Source organism: Rhipicephalus microplus, unplaced genomic scaffold (assembly GCF_043290135.1).
Source record: "Rhipicephalus microplus isolate Deutch F79 unplaced genomic scaffold, USDA_Rmic scaffold_205, whole genome shotgun sequence".
In the NCBI taxonomy this organism is placed as follows: domain Eukaryota; kingdom Metazoa; phylum Arthropoda; class Arachnida; order Ixodida; family Ixodidae; genus Rhipicephalus; species Rhipicephalus microplus.
The window spans coordinates 115001-127500 of record NW_027464776.1 but is presented as its reverse complement, the minus strand read 5'-3'; the positions used below and the strand labels follow the sequence as shown (position 1 = coordinate 127500).

Here is a 12500-nt window from a genome sequence, read left to right as displayed (position 1 = left end):
TTTTTGCGCCGCCCCGGCTGACGCGGTTTTTGCCGCCCCGGCTGACGCAGTTCGGACTTAGCACTTTTCGGCTGTGCCTGGCTGGCGGCCCACTCACTCGATCGCCATGTCTGTTTGCCACAGTTTTCCCGGTGGTGCCGCACCCGGGCTCGCCCCGGCTGACGCGGTTTCGTGCCGCCCCGGCAGACGCGGTTTTCGCGCCGCCCCGGCTGACGCGGTTTCGTGCCGCCCCGGCAGACGCGGTTTTTTGCCGCCCCGGCTGACGCAGTTCGGACTTGGCACTTTTTGGCTGAGCCTTGCTGGCGGCCCACTCACTCGATCGCCATGTCTGTTTGCCACAGTTTTCCCGGTGGTGCCGCACCCGGGCTCGCCCCGGCAGACGCGTTTTTTTTTTCTTTCGCCCCGGCTGACGCAGTTTTCGCGCCGCCCCGGCAGACGCGGTTTTCGCGCCGCCCCGGCAGACGCGGTTTTTTGCGCCGCCCCGGCTGACGCAGTTCGGACTTGGCACTTTTTGGCTGAGCCTGGCTGGCGGCCCACTCACTCGATCGCCATGTCTGTTTGCCACAGTTTTCCCGGTGGTGCCGCACCCGGGCTCGCCCCGGCTGACGCAGTTTTCGCGCCGCCCCGGCTGACGCGGTTTCGTGCCGCCCCGGCAGACGCGGTTTTTTGCGCCGCCCCGGCTGACGCGGTTTTTTGCCGCCCCGGCTGACGCAGTTCGGACTTGGCACTTTTCGGCTGTGCCTGGCTGGCGGCCCACTCACTCGATCGCCATGTCTGTTTGCCACAGTTTTCCCGGTGGTGCCGCACCCGGGCTCGCCCCGGCAGACGCGTTTTTTTTTTTTTCTTTCGCCCCGGCTGACGCAGTTTTCGCGCCGCCCCGGCTGACGCGGTTTCGTGCCGCCCCGGCAGACGCGGTTTTTTGCGCCGCCCCGGCTGACGCGGTTTTTGCCGCCCCGGCTGACGCAGTTCGGACTTAGCACTTTTTGGCTGAGCCTGGCTGGTGGCCCACTCACTCGATCGCCATGTCTGTTAGCCACAGTTTTCCCGGTGGTGCCGCACCCGGGCTCGCCCCGGCTGACGCAGTTTTCGCGCCGCCCCGGCTGACGCGGTTTCGTGCCGCCCCGGCAGACGCGGTTTTCGCGCCGCCCCGGCTGACGCGGTTTTTGCCGCCCCGGCTGACGCAGTTCGGACTTAGCACTTTTCGGCTGTGCCTGGCTGGCGGCCCACTCACTCGATCGCCATGTCTGTTTGCCACAGTTTTCCCGGTGGTGCCGCACCCGGGCTCGCCCCGGCTGACGCAGTTTTCGCGCCGCCCCGGCTGACGCGGTTTCGTGCCGCCCCGGCAGACGCGGTTTTCGCGCCGCCCCGGCTGACGCGGTTTCGTGCCGCCCCGGCAGACGCGGTTTTTTGCCGCCCCAGCTGACGCAGTTCGGACTTAGCACTTTTTGGCTGAGCCTTGCTGGCGACCCACTCACTCGATCGCCATGTCTGTTTGCCACAGTTTTCCCGGTGGTGCCGCACCCGGGCTCGCCCCGGCAGACGCGTTTTTTTTTTTCTTTCGCCCCGGCTGACGCAGTTTTCGCGCCGCCCCGGCAGACGCGGTTTTCGCGCCGCCCCGGCAGACGCGGTTTTTTGCGCCGCCCCGGCTGACGCGGTTTTTTGCCGCCCCGGCTGACGCAGTTCGGACTTGGCACTTTTTGGCTGAGCCTGGCTGGCGGCCCACTCACTCGATCGCCATGTCTGTTTGCCACAGTTTTCCCGGTGGTGCCGCACCCGGGCTCGCCCCGGCTGACGCAGTTTTCGCGCCGCCCCGGCTGACGCGGTTTCGTGCCGCCCCGGCAGACGCGGTTTTTTGCGCCGCCCCGGCTGACGCGGTTTTTTGCCGCCCCGGCTGACACGGTTCGGACTTTGCACTTTTCGGCTGTGCCTGGCTGGCGGCCCACTCACTCGATCGCCATGTCTGTTTGCCACAGTTTTCCCGGTGGTGCCGCACCCGGGCTCGCCCCGGCAGACGCGTTTTTTTTTTTTTTTTCTTTCGCCCCGGCTGACGCAGTTTTCGCGCCGCCCCGGCTGACGCGGTTTCGTGCCGCCCCGGCAGACGCGGTTTTTTGCGCCGCCCCGGCTGACGTGGTTTTTGCCGCCCCGGCTGACGCAGTTCGGACTTTGCACTTTTTGGCTGAGCCTGGCTGGCGGCCCACTCACTCGATCGCCATGTCTGTTTGCCACAGTTTTCCCGGTGGTGCCGCACCCGGGCTCGCCCCGGCAGACGCGTTTTTTTTTTTCCTTCGCCCCGGCAGACGTGGTTCCCCCCCCCCCTCCGTCTTTCTTTTTGTTTTTTTTTTTCGCCGCGGCTGAAGTGGATTTTTCGGTGCCTCGACGCCCCGGTAGTCGCGGTTTTTCCGTTTCCGCACGGCCCCGGCTGACGCTGCTCGGTCACAGTCGCCTTTTGTGGTGATTGCAGACTTCTTGAGCGCGGGTGTTTTTTTTTTTGTTGTTGTTGTTGTTTTATTACGCATTCGCTCCAGCAGACGCTGTTTAGACTTTTTGTTTCCTCTTTTATCCTGCGACGAGGTGACGAGGTTTATTCGGTGCCCCGCCGCCCCGGCTGAAGTGATTTTTCCTGTCCCGTGCCGCCCCGGCTGACGCGGTTGGGACTTCGCGTTTGTTCGGCCGCCACGGGTTTTGGCGCACTCGCTCGGTTGCTTGTTGTTGCCACTTGTTGCGAACCCAGGTTTCTTGAGCGAGCGCGGGCGTTTTTTCTTCCTTTCTTTCTTTGTTCTATGTGTTAGCGAATCGGCCTTTAATATCACACGAGGACTCACAACCAACAATTTTCAGTTTGAAGTGTAAAAAATCTGCAGGTGTTGACGTAACTGACTTGCCCCGTACCCTTGAGTACATCCATGAAGTTCTCGTAGTACTACTAAATCGCATTATTCCAAGTGGAGAAATTCCCATAAACTTGCAAACCTCTACACGAAAATCGGTGCGCGTGATAAAGTTGAAAATTATCGTCCGATATCAAATGTGCCTTCTATAACACAAATTCTAGGAAAAAAAAAAAAAAAACACTTGTTCGCCGTTTTCTGCGCCGTGACTGGCAGCACTCCGGCGAAGCGAAACGGGGTCGATTCGAGCACGATATCGGCGTCTTTCGACGTGCTCGCCGGCGACCGTCGCACGAGTACGTCGCACGAGCGCGTCTGCCGGGGCGCCGTTTGCGAAGCCGACGCAAAAGTGGGAACCGCCGCTCGGATGATCGCCGCTTTCGGCAGAGTGAGTGTTGGCACTCCGGGGAAGCGAAACAGCGTGAATGCGCCCACGAAATCGGCGTATTTTGAAGTGCCCGCCGGCGACCGTCGCACGAGTACGGTAAACCGCGTCAGCCGGGGCGTAGTTCGGGACGCCGACGAAAAAGTGGGAAGCGCAACTCGGATCTTCGCCGTTTTTGCAGGAGTGAGTGGCGGCCCTCCTGCGAGACCAAGAAGCATCGATTCGTGCACGAATTCGGCGCCTTTCGACGTGATCGCCGGCGACCGTCGCTCGAGTAGGGCAAACCGCGTCTGCCGGGGCGGGCTTCGGGACGCCGATGCGAAAGTGGGAAACGCTGCTCGGATGTTCGCCGTTTTTGGCCGAGTGAGTGCTGGCACACGGGCGAAGCCAAACGGGGCCGATTACGGCACGATATCGGCGTCTTTCGACGTGCCCGCCGGCGACCGTCGCACGAGTACGGTAAACCGCGTCAGCCCGGGCGGAGTTCGGGACGCCGATGCGAAAGTGGAGAACGCCGCTCGGATCTTCGCCGTTTTTGGAGGAGTGAGTGGCGGCACTCCGGAGAAGCCAAGGAGCGCCAATTAGCGCACGATATCGGCGTCTTTCGACGCGCTCGCCGGCGACCGTCGCACGAGTAGGGCAAACCGCGTCTGCCGGGGCGGGGTTTACGACGCCGACGCAAAAGTGGGAACCGCCGCTCGGATGTTGGCCGTTTTTGGCAGAGTGAGTGCTGGCACTCCGGCGACGCGAAAGAGCGCGAATGCGCCCACGAAAGTGGCGTATTTGGACGTGCGTGACGGCGACCGCTGCAGGAGTACGAAAAACCACGTCAGCCGGGGCGAGCGACACACGGCGGTCTGGGTGCTTATCGCTGCTATTATAGGGGCACCCCGGCAGACGCAGAAAAAAAAAAAAAATTTTCGACCTTCTTTTTTGCTGGTCGAGCTCGGGTAACCCAGGTCGCAATGGGAGCCGCGCACGAAAGCGGCGTCGCGAGACGCGTTCGCGGTCGCTAGTCGCACGAGCTCGGCAACCGCGTCAGCCGGCGCGGAGTTCGGGATGCCGACGGCTAAGTGGGTACCGCTGCTCGGATGTTCGCCGTTTTTGGCCGAGTGAGTGCTGGCACTCCGGTGAAGCCAAGGAGCGCCAATTCGTGCACGATATCGGCGTCTTTCGACGTGCCCGCCGGCCACCGCCGCACGAGTACGGCAAACTGCGTCTGCCGGGGCGGGGTTCGCGACGCGTACGCAATAGTGGGAACCGTCGCTCGGATGTTCGTCGTCTTTGGCCGAGCGAGTGCTGGCACTCCGGCGAAGCGAAACGGGGCCGATTCGGGCACGATATCGGCGTATTTCGACGTGCTCGCCGGCGACCGTCGCACGAGTACGGCAAAGCGCGTCTGCCGGGGCGAGGTTTGCGACGCCGACGAAAAAGTGGGAAGCGCCGCTCGGATCTTCGCCGTTTTTGCAGGAGTGAGTGGCGGCCCTCCTGCGAGACCAAGAAGCATCGACTCGCGCACGATATCGGTGTCTTTCGACGTGCCCGCCGGCCACCGCCGCACGAGTACGGCAAACCGCGTATGCCGGGGCGGGGTTGGCGACGCCGACGCAAAAGTGGGAACCGCCACTAGGATGTTCGCCGTTTTTGGCAGAGTGAGTGCTGGCACTCCGGCGAAGCGAAAGAGCGCGAATGCGCCCACGAAAGTGGCGTGTTTGGACGTGCTTGACGACGACCACCGCAGGAAAACGAAAAACCACGTCAGCCGGGGCGAGCGACCCATGGCGGTCTGGGTGCTTATCGCTGCTATTATAGGGGCACCCCGGCAGACGCAAAAAAAAAAAAAAAATTTTTTTCGACATTCTTTTTTGCTCGTCGACCTCGGGTGACCCAGGTCGCAGTGGGAGCCGCGCACGAAAGCGGCGTCGCGAGACGGCTTCGCGGTCGCTAGTCGCACGAGCTCGGCAACCGCGTCTGCCGGGGCGGAGTTCGGGACGCCGACGGCTAAGTGGGAACCGCCGCTCGGATGTTCGCCGTTTGTGGCCGAGTGAGTGCTGGCACTCCGGCGAAGCCAAACGGGGCCGATTCCGGCACGATATCGGCGTCTTTCTACGTGCTCGCCGGCGACCGTCGCACGAGTACGGCAAAGTGCGTCTGCCGGGGCGGGGTTTGCGACGCGTACGCAATAGTGAGAACCGTCGCTCGGATGTTCGTCGTCTTTCGCCGAGCCAGTGCTGGCAATCCGGCGAAGCCGAACGGAGCCGATTCGGGCACGATATCGGCGTCTTTCCACGTGCTCGCCGGCGACCGTCGCACGAGTACGGTAAACCGCGTCAGCCGGGGCGGAGTTCGGGACGCCGATGCGAAAGTGGGAAGCGCCGCTCGGATCTTCGCCGTTTTTGGAGGAGTCAGTGGCGGCACTCCGGTGAAGCCAAGGTGCGCCAATTCGCGCACGATATCGGCGTCTTTCGACGTGCCCGCCGGCCACCGTCGCACGAGTACGGCAAACCTCGTCTGCCGGGGCGGGGTTTGCGACGCCGACGCAAAAGTGGGAACCGCCGCTCGGATGTTCGCCGTTTTTGGCAGAGTGAGTGCTGGCACTCCGGCGAAGCGAAAGAGCGCGAATGCGCCCACGAAAGTGGCGTGTTTGGACGTGCTTGACGACGACCACCGCAGGAAAACGAAAAACCACGTCAGCCGGGGCGAGCGACCCATGGCGGTCTGGGTGCTTATCGCTGCTATTATAGGGGCACCCCGGCAGACGCAAAAAAAAAAAAATTTTTTTCGACATTCTTTTTTGCTCGTCGACCTCGGGTGACCCAGGTCGCAGTGGGAGCCGCGCACGAAAGCGGCGTCGCGAGACGGCTTCGCGGTCGCTAGTCGCACGAGCTCGGCAACCGCGTCTGCCGGGGCGGAGTTCGGGACGCCGACGGCTAAGTGGGAACCGCCGCTCGGATGTTCGCCGTTTGTGGCCGAGTGAGTGCTGGCACTCCGGCGAAGCCAAACGGGGCCGATTCCGGCACGATATCGGCGTCTTTCTACGTGCTCGCCGGCGACCGTCGCACGAGTACGGCAAAGTGCGTCTGCCGGGGCGGGGTTTGCGACGCGTACGCAATAGTGAGAACCGTCGCTCGGATGTTCGTCGTCTTTCGCCGAGCCAGTGCTGGCACTCCGGCGAAGCCGAACGGAGCCGATTCGGGCACGATATCGGCGTCTTTCCACGTGCTCGCCGGCGACCGTCGCACGAGTACGGTAAACCGCGTCAGCCGGGGCGGAGTTCGGGACGCCGATGCGAAAGTGGGAAGCGCCGCTCGGATCTTCGCCGTTTTTGGAGGAGTCAGTGGCGGCACTCCGGTGAAGCCAAGGTGCGCCAATTCGCGCACGATATCGGCGTCTTTCGACGTGCCCGCCGGCCACCGTCGCACGAGTACGGCAAACCTCGTCTGCCGGGGCGGGGTTTGCGACGCCGACGCAAAAGTGGGAACCGCCGCTCGGATGTTCGCCGTTTTTGGCAGAGTGAGTGCTGGCACTCCGGCGAAGCGAAAGAGCGTGAATGCGCCCACGAAAGTAGCGTATTTGGACGTGCTTGACGGCGACCGCCGCAGGAGTACGAAAAACCACGTCAGCCGGGGCGAGCGACCCACGGCGGTCTGGGTGCTTATCGCTGCTATTATAGGGGCACCCCGGCAGACGCAGAAAGAAAAAAAAAAATGGGGACATGGCGTGCGTCACCGTGCGGCTTCGCAGCGTTGCCGAAGTCGCCGAGCCCTTCGACTGAGCCGAACGGCGGACAGGGAACGTTGGTCGGCCGTTCTAACCTGTCGGTGCCACGCCGAGACGTCGTTAAGGAAAACCGCGTCGTGGGCCTCTACGACGCCGTCGAGTCGTTGTACGTTTGGTGTCCAGCGTGTCGGCGGCGAGTAGCGGACACGTCGTTCACGACTTCGGTCTTTCGCAGTCGACGCGAACTTGCGGAGAGTCGTGGTGCCTCACGTTTTCGGCAGAAACCGCGGCGGAATTTTCCCGTGCGTGCGCGCACGACCTCGGTGCTGTGCCGTCAGCGTAGTGTTGCACAAACTCGTGGCCTACCCAAGGTGCGGTACGTTTGCGGCCGTATCCTCGGTGGGAATTTCGTGAGTAGGGTCGCAAATTCTACGACCTCGGCGGGTTTGAGAGCGACGTAGACTTGTGGCACGCTCAACATGCCACACGTTTCGGGGCACACCCGCGGTGAAATTTTCTCGAGTACGCTCGTATTAGGGCCCAAGGAGGTCTGGGTACTTATCGCTGCTATTATGTGGGGGTTCTCGTGAGCGGCGTACGCGAAAGCGACCGGGTGTCTGATATGCGGCGGGCTTCGGCCTCGTCAAGCGTGTCCTCGGGTCTGCTCCAGGGGAATCCACGGCAGTCGTCTGCAGCCTCATCCGCTTGATGCGTTAGGGGCTGGTTGTCGGACGGTGCCGTTTTACCACGATATCGAGGTGTGTTCCGTGTCGTCCTCGGGCGATTCAGATGCGAAAGCGCCGAAGACGCGGGCGTGACCCGTCGTCTGGCGGCTTTGCAGTCTCGGCTCCGTTGCTAGTTCCGGCCGGTCCACCGACAGTGCAGCGGGCTTGGGCAACCCGCACGGCGCGACCGAGTCGATGCAACGAAAAAGAGCGAGCATGAACGTGCTTCTTGCCGCACGGCTCCCACTCGTCTTTCGGGAAGGTTGTGCCGTAGCGAGCTCGAACGCCGTCATCTCGGAGTGCAAAATAAGCGTGTTGGGGCGCCTGAAGGTGGCCTCCGCCGCACACAGACTGCGTCCGGCCCGCCGAGGGCGAGGACGGACGCGCAGTCGAACGATTACCTGGTTGATCCTGCCAGTAATCATATGCTTGTCTCAAAGATTAAGCCATGCATGTCTAAGTACATGCCGAAATAAGGCGAAACCGCGAATGGCTCATTAAATCAGTTATGGTTCCTTAGATCGTTTCTTCCTACTTGGATAACTGTGGCAATTCTAGAGCTAATACATGCAGTGAGCCTGGAGCCCTTTGGGTAACGGGTGCTTTTATTAGACCAAGATCGATCGGGTTTCGGCCCGTATTGTGTGGTGACTCTGGATAACTTTGTGCTGATCGCATGGCCACGAGCCGGCGACGTTTCTTTCAAGTGTCTGCCTTATCAACTTTCGATGGTAGGTTACTTGCTTACCATGGTTGTTACGGGTAACGGAGAATCAGGGTTCGATTCCGGAGAGGGAGCCTGAGAAACGGCTACCACATCCAAGGAAGGCAGCAGGCGCGCAAATTACCCACTCCCGGCACGGGGAGGTAGTGACGAAAAATAACAATACGGGACTCTTTTGAGGCCCCGTAATTGAAATGAGTACACTCTAAATCCTTTAACGAGGATCAATTGGAGGGCAAGTCTGGTGCCAGCAGCCGCGGTAATTCCAGCTCCAATAGCGTATACTAAAGCTGCTGCGGTTAAAAAGCTCGTAGTTGGATCTCAGTTCCAGACGAGTAGTGCATCTACCCGATGCGACGGCTCGGACTGAACATCATGCCGGTTCTTTCTTGGTGCACTTCATTGTGTGCCTCGAGATGGCCGGTGCTTTTACTTTGAAAAAATTAGAGTGCTCAACGCAGGCGAGTCGCCTGAATAAACTTGCATGGAATAATAGAACAAGACCTCGTTTCTGTTCTGTTGGTTTTTGGAATACGAGGTAATGATTAAGAGGGACGGACGGGGGCATTCGTATTGCGGCGCTAGAGGTGAAATTCTTGGACCGTCGCAAGACGAACTACTGCGAAAGCATTTGCCAAGAATGTTTTCATTGATCAAGAACGAAAGTCAGAGGTTCGAAGGCGATCAGATACCGCCCTAGTTCTGACCATAAACGATGCCAACCAGCGATCCGCCTGAGTTACTCAAATGACTCGGCGGGCAGCTTCCGGGAAACCAAAGTATTTGGGTTCCGGGGGAAGTATGGTTGCAAAGCTGAAACTTAAAGGAATTGACGGAAGGGCACCACCAGGAGTGGAGCCTGCGGCTTAATTTGACTCAACACGGGAAAACTTACCCGGCCCGGACACTGGGAGGATTGACAGATTGAGAGCTCTTTCTTGATTCGGTGGATGGTGGTGCATGGCCGTTCTTAGTTGGTGGAGCGATTTGTCTGGTTAATTCCGATAACGAACGAGACTCTAGCCTATTAAATAGGTGCGGGGTTCCCAGCACCTTACAACCTTCTTAGAGGGACAAGCGGCTCCTAGCCGCACGAAACAGAGCAATAACAGGTCTGTGATGCCCTTAGATGTCCGGGGCCGCACGCGCGCTACACTGAAGGAAGCAGCGTGTCTTTATCCCTGTCTGAAAAGACTGGGTAACCCGTGGAACTTCTTTCGTGATTGGGATAGGGGCTTGCAATTGTTCCCCTTGAACGAGGAATTCCCAGTAAGCGCGAGTCATAAGCTCGCGTTGATTACGTCCCTGCCCTTTGTACACACCGCCCGTCGCTACTACCGATTGAATGATTTAGTGAGGTCTTCGGACCGATGTCCGGCGCGGCCTTTCGGTTGCGCCGGTCTGTTGGAAAGATGACCAAACTTGATCATTTAGAGGAAGTAAAAGTCGTAACAAGGTTTCCGTAGGTGAACCTGCGGAAGGATCATTAACGGATTGTGAAGGGTGAGCGCCTCAGCTGCGTCTGCGCCCGACACTTTCTGCCGCTGACCCCGTTTGGACGCGGGGTCGGCTTTTCCCCACGGGGCTGCCTGAATGTGGAGCGGCACCCCGTGACAAATTGTTGCGCCCAGCGGACGCCAACACCGCGACCTTGGACGGTCGGCCAGGTGGCGGACGCGGGTACAAACGGCGCAACGCACTCATAGGTCGGCTTTCGACCCGCCACTGCACCGTGGCTCGAAGCGCTCGAAATGCGCGACCCGACCGCTGCGGGACCGCCTAGTACTGTAAACAGGAGCGGCGGAGCGCGAACGGCGAGTCGTGGTTACGTCGGTAGAAGGCGAGGCTGCGCGTTCCCGAAACGCCAGCCGAGTGCCCTCCCGACCGTTCGAGCGTGCAAGAACGAGACCCGACAATCGCGCGGCGACTGCCAAGTACGAGAGGAACGGCACAAGCGTCGGCGGTCGGTCAAGGAACTGGCGATGTGACGGGTCCGCTGTGCACCAGTGCATACCGTCCCGCCGTCCGCGGCAAGCGCCTCCGCGTCCTCGGGTGACGGAGGCTGCCGGTCGGTTCTTGCAGGCGAGGGATCTCGCTGGCACCGGTTCGCGTTGACGCGCGGCCGGTCATGGCACGGCGATGCGACGGCCGAGGTGCGCAGTACTCGATGGAGGAACCGCACGCTCCGATGACCGTCCCGCCCTCCGCGGCGTATGCGTACCGACCGTAATGGTTGCAGCAGCGCCGGCCGGCTTTTGAATTCGCCACACGAAACACGGTGCGAGATCGCGGTTAGGGGAGCGTCGACGTTGCCAGGCGTTTTGCTTGCTGCCGAGGGAAAGGCGGCACGGCCACGTCGCGCTCGTCGCGATTAGCGGGTCTGCGCGCTTTGGGAAGGTGCCGCAACGACTTGCCGAAAGAGGAAGCACGGAAGAACGAGGGACTTGGACGTCCCGACAATTGAACGCACTTGCGGCCAGGCCCTTGCTGGCTTCGTTCTTCCGCCTCGAGTAGGCTCGTACGCGGCTCCGGCGCCGAAAGTGGTCCTTGGCACCGACTTCGGTGGACGTGGGAAGTGCCGCGCAAGTACGGCGCGCCTGGCTCCACCTGTTGGCTAAAGTAGGCAGCCGGATCGGCATTTTGGTGTGCGGTGGCAAACCGTGGATGCGAAAAAAGCTTGTGCGATTTCGTGGAACAAAAAGCGGGGGTCCCCCTTTTTATGCGGAGGAGACCGACCCGCCCGCCGTGGTGAACCGCGACGCCACGGTAAAAACGGGAGAGGCTTGTCGATGGGACCGTGCATCCCGCGCTCCACGGAGGCCGGGAGGCGGCCGCCCGAGGAAATGTGTAGCCGTCGAGGCCCGCATCTGCGTGCACTCTTATCCAAATGGGTGTACCGCAGGCATTTTCTGGTTAGGCGGGCCAATGAGAGCGAGCACACAACGATACCTACGGGTCCGGCTTGGAGAACCGGCTTCGACGCCTCCCGAGTATTTATAGAGGGGTGGACCACGAAAGCACTCGCAAGTAGCGGAAGCGAAACGCCGTCCGAAACACACCGTTTGCTCGATTTGCGGCAGCCGAAAAAGGCGCGGCAGAGTTTTGGAGTCCAAGCGTGCGCTGAAAAGCGCCCTTCTTGGCCACTGTTTGGCCGAGTGCCAGAAACGTTTGGTTTTGACTGTACGGAATTGAACAAACACTTTTTCACGACTCTAAGCGGTGGATCACTCGGTTCTCGGGTCGATGAAGAACGCAGCCAGCTGCGAGACTTGGTGTGAATTGCAGGACACACTGAGCACTGATTCTTTGAACGCACATTGCGGCCTTGGGTCTTCCCTTGGCTTCGTCTGTCTGAGGGTCGGATCACATATCAAGAGAGCCTTCGGCGCACAAGGGAACGTGAGCCGTCGACTCGTTTTGACCGCGTCGGCAACACGGACAGCACGCTGAACACCTCACAGCGAGCGCCAACAGCGGCCACTCAAGGGCGAGACGGTGGCGACCGTCGTGCCAGAGCCCAACCGAAACGGGGGCGACCGACTGCATTGAGGATGTGGCACCTCGTTGAGACCGCCGCAGGACTTCGAGTCGGAAGGAAGCCTGCAGGGAAAGTGCGGTCGAGGTTGCGTACTCCTCTCTGCGACCGGGCGCGCAAGAGCTGCGAGAGCCACGGACGCGCAACTTTAACGCACGGTAAACACGAGGAGCGAAAGCCGGCCAGCAAAGCTTCTCCAGCCGTGCGCAAAGTGCGCGAGATCGCAGCCTTGCGTTGCGCTTGTTGCCCTCGAAGTAAGCAGGGTGTCCCGTAGACCGGGCGCTCGAACACGCTGCGGGGCCGTGCCTCCTCCAGGCTTTGCCGCGCGAACAGGGAACGTTCGCGCGCAAAGCGCAGGGAGGTGAGGAGGCTGCGCCCGACGTTTGCGGTTCGCTGCGTACGCGGTTGATGCGGAGAGCACGGCGCGACGACTTGCCGCGAAGCGGAAAAAGTCTCCCGCACGAGTTGGCGAAACGTTGGCGAAGCTTAAGGCGTTCTCGTCGTAGTCCGCCGTCGGTCTAAG

General features: G+C 60.9%; 1 protein-coding gene and 2 non-coding genes across 3 annotated transcripts in view; 2 read left to right on the top strand and 1 right to left on the bottom strand.

Annotated features, from left to right (window-relative positions):
- LOC142792126 (uncharacterized) overlaps positions 1–12500 on the bottom strand; it is a gene marked incomplete at both ends in the record, with an annotated part of 286387 nt that overhangs the window by 165899 nt on the left and 107988 nt on the right. The gene's annotated exons all lie outside the window — the stretch shown is intronic.
- On the top strand, positions 8117–9931 carry LOC142792147 (small subunit ribosomal RNA). Its single transcript, XR_012890692.1, has one exon. It is a non-coding gene; the product is annotated as a small subunit ribosomal RNA (ribosomal RNA).
- On the top strand, positions 11651–11803 carry LOC142792160 (5.8S ribosomal RNA). Its single transcript, XR_012890705.1, has one exon. It is a non-coding gene; the product is annotated as a 5.8S ribosomal RNA (ribosomal RNA).